The 6,554-nt window shown below is 57.0% G+C and overlaps 1 protein-coding gene across 1 annotated transcript in view; it reads right to left on the minus strand.

Annotated features, from left to right (window-relative positions):
* The window catches only part of SCUBE1 (signal peptide, CUB domain, EGF-like 1), a 116,786-nt gene that overhangs the window by 69,455 nt on the left and 40,777 nt on the right, over window positions 1-6,554 (minus strand). The window lies entirely within an intron of this gene.

Raw genomic sequence — 6,554 nt, forward strand, 5'->3', positions numbered from 1 at the left:
AAAATATATTTTATTGATTTTTTTACAGAGAGGAAAGGAGAGGGATAGAGAGTTAGAAACATCGATGAGAGAGAAACATCGATCAGCTGCCTCCTGCACACTCCCCACTGGGGACGTGCCCGCAACCAAGGTACATGCCCTTGACCGGAATCGAACCTGGGACCCCTCAGTCCACAGGCCGACGCTCTATCCACTGAGCCAAACCAGTCAGGGCAACAAATCCCTTTTAATTAAAATGTCAACAAGACTGTGTCAGTCCCTGTTTAAATGTCCCATGGCCTCCCAGCACCCTTCTAGGCACACAAGGACCTGCAGGACCCAGCACTGCCCACTCCCGGCCGCATCTCCAGTCCCGGTCCCTGACCCCTGACCCTCCAGGTACGCTGACCTGCTCCCAAACTCACCTCGCTCGCCCCATCTTGGGACTCTGCACCTGTCCTCCCCTTTCTGTCTGGAGGGAAGACCGTCCCTAGGCTTTTAAATGGTGGCTTCTCCCTCCTCACTGAGGTCCCCGCACACGGGCCCTCCCTGGGGACATGCGGGCCTCCACAGCCACCCTGACTGTGCAGTGCAGTGGAGGTGACCTCTGAGGCTGGGCTGCAAGACTCCTGGGCCTGGCCTCGCTCTCCTGGGCCCAGCGGCCACGCTGCGAGGAAGCCCACACCGGCCCACGCGGAAAGGCCACAGGAGAGGCTGCCTCAGTGCTCGGCTCACAGCCAACATCAGCCGCCGGACATCAGCAGAGAAGCCTCCAGATGCTTCCAGCCTCCACGTGCTCTCAGCAGAGGCCCAGACACGTGGGGCACTGACAAGGCCGCCCTGCTGAGCCCCCGCATCCACCAGAATAAAATGTTGTTGTGTGGCCCCAAGGGCGGGGGGTTATGCAGGAACAGTCTTAGGGTTCCGTCCTGTCCAGCCCCCCTCTCCTATCACTCTCTACCACCGTATTCTGTTTTCTTATTTCCACTGGAGCTGACCACTGAACTTGAACTGACTTTACTGTCTCCCCCGCCCCCACCATGGAAGCCCCTAGGTGTGGGGAGGGGCTGCCTCTGTTCACCACTCACTGCGTCCAGCCTGTAACTGCGCGGGGCACACGGCAGGTGCTCAGAGCGACTTCTGCACTAAACGAGCGGCTGAACCCGGGGGCGGGCTCTGGTGTCATGCTCACACAGCCGCTCTGCCTGCCATTGGAGCCATGAGTATTTCTGTCTTTCTCACAACCCTGGGAGTCCTGTGACAGACACCCTCCAATTCACCTTCCTCTCTGCCATGTGCCCAGCATGGAGGTTTGCTGAGCTGGAGGGCCCAGGTCACAAGTACTTTTACAAGTTCATTTATTCATTCATTCTTCTCTGGGTGAGGGGAGCCCTCTTGCCCTTTAGCGTGCCTCCCGCCAACCTGGCTTGGCAGATACTGGGATTTCTGGATGCCCTCAGCGACTCCCAAACCCTAAGGGGATGCACAGCTAACACCCCCCCACCCCCCGGGGTGGTCCCTCTCTGAACCTGGCCAGCCTCCCAGAGCTGGTGCTGTTCCGGGCGCCATGGGGCAGGGGGTGGGCAGTGGCTTACGGCCTTGAACTGGCAAATGCACAGACACGGGCTCTGGTCCCAGCCCCACCACTGCTGGCTGTGTGACCACCCTCCCGGAGCTCTGCTCTCCTCAGCGGTCAGGCGGGTTCATGGCTCTGCCTGTGGATGCCGGGAGGACACAGCAGAGATCCGCCATGGTCCTCGCCTCGCCTAGGTGCCACGGTCTAGACAGGGCCAGCACAGCGTAGGTGCTCAACAACTGTGCACGAGAACGTAGATCTGTTAACGAAACAAGTTTTGTGCTGAACCTGACTTCTCTTCACAGGGAAAACAGTGCTGAGAAGCAAGTCCAAAATTCAAACTGTGAGCAGCCCGAGAAACGTGCTTTTCAGTAAGTCAGGGGAAAGCCTGGGGCTGACGGAAACATCTGGCGGAGTGAACTAATGGCTGCAGAGAAAAGGAGCCTTGCTTTGTGGGGCGGGAAGAAGTGATCCGCTGCTGGTTTTAATTTAGGATGAAAAAAAGCTGAGTCTATTAGCCTAAATATTGCTCTTATGTCCAGTTGCATGAAGTTTGGAATAATATTTTTCAAGCAGAACTACTGCTATTTCAGTAATTACGATGCTAAAAGCAGCCGTTTGGGGTGGAGCAAGGATCTCATCGCGGTCTGAATCCCTCTGGTGTCATTTTCTGTTATATTTGAGAAATTCCTCAATAAAGATGTCAAACAGAGAGAGGGTTTTGTTCCCCAGAGGACAGACTTGGCCAACCTCCAGGACACAGTCCCAGGCAAGCCATCTCCACAAGAAAATAACCTCTTTTGCTCAAAAGAAAAGAAAAGGTTCAACTGTGAAAACTCTGGCAAGAAAATAACCCTTAAGCCGTCAGCCTCATTTCTCCTAATTAACTCGGAATGCTTCTCAACCTCCGACCGGGTTCATCCCAGCCTCGTCCCTCAGGAATCCGCGCTGGTTGAGAGGAATGTTACACCCAGACGAGACTCCTGACCCAGACTTCTGGGGACAGAACAGGAGATGCAAAGCCGCCCACTGTGCCTGATGGGTGAGGGGCTGTGGGTGGGGCCCAGGGAACTGACCGGAGGCGGTCAGGCCTGCACAAGGCGGTCAGAACCTCCTAGCACTCGGCCTCTCGCAGCCCCCAGCACCCACGGGGGCAGGCTTTCTGCTGCGAGCAGTTACTCCCGAGGCCAAGCAGGCAGGCACACAACCACAGCTGACTGGGGGTGAGCAACAGGAAGTGGTGGGGACTGGAGCAAACAGGAGAGGCCACCCCCACCCAAAGGGGATGCAGCTCCTCCCCCCGCCTCGGCCCCAGGCTCTGGGGGATCCCCCTCTGCCCGTCCTGTGGCTGCAGCTCTCCCCATGGAGTCAGAAGTCCACAGCGGGTCACGTGCACCTGGAACCCCTATCTGCCCTTCTAGACATTCTGGGTTCTGGAGACCCCACAATTCCCTGCCCGAATGGCCCACGCCTGTCCGTTCTCTGAGGGACAGATGGCACTTAGGACCAAGCAGTAGCAAAAGGGAAAGGAGGGTTGAGCGTCAGACGGTGTGTCCCAGGCCCCCGTGGGCGGGAGAAAGCCAGGGGCGAGAAGGGGTGGGAGCAGGGTGGGTCACACCTCCACTTTCTGGCACAAACTCCAAGGAGACCAAGAATTCTAAATTCCAGTCTAACCTCTCCAGGCACGAGGTAGGAATACTTGTCAAGGTTGAACAGGCTGAACATATTCTAGTTCTGAAGCCTCGTAATGACTTTTACATATTTAGCCACATGGGATACGAACCTCCATTGTATTCGTGCCAAAGCCCCATAAGCGCCAGGGGCTGGGGCCTGGCCAAGCAGGAAGAACGCTGGAAATACGGAGTTTTATGTTATTAGCCTTGGTGTTTTCAATGTCGGCAAATCATTCAATGATGATGATGATGATAAATGCTGTGGGGATAGAGCCAGGGTGCAGGCGGCTGCGGACTTGGCCGCCAGCCTGCACCTTCGGCACCAACAGGACACCACCCGGCACCTGGGCAGGGCCTCCCAGCTGCACACAGCTCGCCACAGCCACCTCCACAGGTAGCTCGCAGTGACCTGACACAGGGACGACTGACCCACTTCAGTCAGGGGAACCGAAGCCTGGAGGGTTTGAGTAACTGGTCCCAAACCATCAGCTCGAGCAGCGGTGCGGAATGCGAGGCCACACCGTCACGCTGCCAGCCCACTCTGCACAGGCCCTTGTGTCTGCCGCTCTTCATCGAGCCTCGTAATCCTGACACTGACCCCCGCACTTCACTCCGACAGCGTTTCCCGGATCAGGGAGCGGAGGCTCCGAGAGGTCCTGTGGCCAGTGCGGTTCGGGTCTGTTAGTACCAAGATCTGACTTCTCTAGAGCGGAGTTGTGTCTTGAGAAGGAAAAAGCCCACAGAGTCCGCCGGGAAGGGCCTGCCCTCGGCTGAAAGCAGAGAAGAGAGAGAACCTTTCTGGGCCGCCCTGTGTGCGAGTGAGAGCCGCACGCAGTCCAGTCTGTGCTCGGAGGTGGGTGGGGACTACCCGGTCCTTTAAATTAATCCGTCTCAACAGGAGCCGCCATGGAGATAATGTTGTTGAAACAGAGACCCGCACAGATTCCACCGCTAGGCTGGAGGCGCTGGTGGACCTGCCTCAGCCAAGAACAAAGGTGCAGCCACGCGCTCTGCACAGGTAAGAGCGCTGTGGCCAGAGAGCCGGGGGCTCAGACACGGCCCGGGTGTGGACGGCGGGCTTGAGCCCCACCAGGTCTGGGAGGCAGGAGACAGCCCACCTCATTCATCTCCCCGAGGGGCGGTGATCTGACGCCCGCTTCACCCGAGTGCCCAGTGCACGCTGCTAGGTGCTCCACACCCACGATCACGTTCAATCCGCACAGGACCCTGACATCAGGGACTTCGAATCCCACTTCACGGGGTGGGGGTGGGGGGGGGAACTGAGGCACGGGGGAAAGTGACTGGCCAAAGGTCACACAGCTGAGAGCCCGCAGGGCCGGACTGGAGCCCAGAACTGGCAGCCCCCGAGATCCGTCCTCCTGACCAGGGGGTGATCCCGCCCTCTGTGCACAGCCCTGCCAGCTCTGCCTTCGCAGACTAATCAACTACGGAAACGTACTCTTTCCGTCGTCCCCAAAGGGGGCAGACTGGTAAGCTAAGGGCTTACACTTTGGGGGGGACTCAATAGATAACACTTGGACGGTAATTAACTCGGCATCTGGCACAATAAATGCTGTACAGCCCGTTCTTTACAATCTAATCAAAGGCTCTGCGCACTTCCGCAGCCCCACCTCCCAGGCTCCTGCCACCCACCCTGAGCCTGGCCTCAGAGCCACCCACCGCTTGCTACACCCCTCGGCCCAGCAAGCTGCTCCCCAGCCTCTGGAGATCCTGCTCAAGGCAGCCTTCTCCGTAAAGCCCCCCCCCCCAAAGGAGTCAGCCCTCCTAACACCCCCCCCCTCGCCCTTGCAAGGCAGCTCTTGCCAGGCCCCTCTGGGCTTCAGCAGCCTGCCGTCCAGACGTCCGTTTCAGAGCTCATTGTGGGTGTAATTACATGTTCACAGATCTGTTTCCCATAACAAGCCCATCCGAGATCCAACAGGCATTAAACAAAAACAGGCAGGGAACCTAAGGTGAATACACCACGAAGAGGAGAGGCCCAGAGCACGTGGGATGTCACGCCCCGTGCCACCCACCAGCCACCAGCTGTCACCGGGCAGGGGCGCCGAGTGCTTCAGGAAGCGCTGCAGCGAAAGCCATAAAGAATCCAAAGGATCCTCTCACCCAGCAGTTCCACTTCCGGGAAGAACTGCTAAGGCAACAATTAGGAAAACGAGGGGGGAGGTTTATGCCCAGAATCACTGCTCGATTCTCATGGTTAAAAACAGACAAGGTAAGCAAACAACCTAAATGTCCACCTACCTAAGGGTGGCTGGTCGCCTAGAGCAGCAGTTGCCACTGGTGGTCCGTGAGGTCCGAAAGGGTGGCCGCTGACCTAGAGTGATACTCATGCCTGCCTGTTGACTATTGTACCTACTAAGTGCCGGCCACTTCACCCTCACACCTGGTGAAGCAGGCAGCATGACTGCGCCTGTTTACAGCGGGGAAGCCCGAGGCTCGGAGGCCAGGATGACAGTAACAGCCACTGAGTGTGGAGAGCCTGTGTCGGGCACGCACGCTTCTCAGCTGCCTGACATGATCTCAGTTACTGAGGCTCTTCACAGCCCCCCTTCGCCAAGGAGGGACTGAGGCCCAGGGACATCAATAACTATTCACAAAAATAAAAGTTTTAGGATTGTTCCAAAAAAAAACCCGAAACTATTCACAGCCACACTCCTGCCACATCCATGGTTTTAACCCTGGGCTCCAGCCCTCCGGCCCAGGGTCACTCAGCAGCCAGTAGCAGACAGGTGCTTAGGGGACCGTGTGATCTACAAGCAAAGGAACACCTGAGGCTACTAGAAGCTGGGAGAGAAGCCCAGAACAGATTCTCCCTCGAAGCCCTGGGAGGAACCAACGCTGCTGATACCTTCTCTTCAGACCTCTGGCCTCCAGACTGGGAGAGAAGAAACTTCTGCTGTTTAAGCCCCTCAGTGTGTTACTTTGTTAGAGCAGCCTCCGGTTATCAGACTAAGAGGCAATAACAGGGGGGCCAGGTAAACATACCTGAGCAAGGCTCACATGATGTTCAAGGGAAAGTCAAGGGACAAAACCATGCCGACCACTGATTACTATAGTGAAATCACACCTGGGAGCAGGGAGGAGCCCGAGAGGAAATACACCAGCGCAACTAAGACGCTTCCTAATTTTTTGTCCCTGTTCTACATGTTTCCAATCTTACCCAGCAAGCTGGCATCACTCTGATACATTTTATACAACTGGCTCACAATATACAACTGAACCATGAGACTCTGCAGGGATAGCAGAATCCTTGCTATGGGGTGAATTGCACCCTCCCCCCGCACCCCCCCCCCCCCCCCCCCCCC

Source organism: Myotis brandtii, unplaced genomic scaffold, assembly GCF_000412655.1.
Source record: "Myotis brandtii unplaced genomic scaffold, ASM41265v1 scaffold138, whole genome shotgun sequence".
NCBI lineage: Eukaryota > Metazoa > Chordata > Mammalia > Chiroptera > Vespertilionidae > Myotis > Myotis brandtii.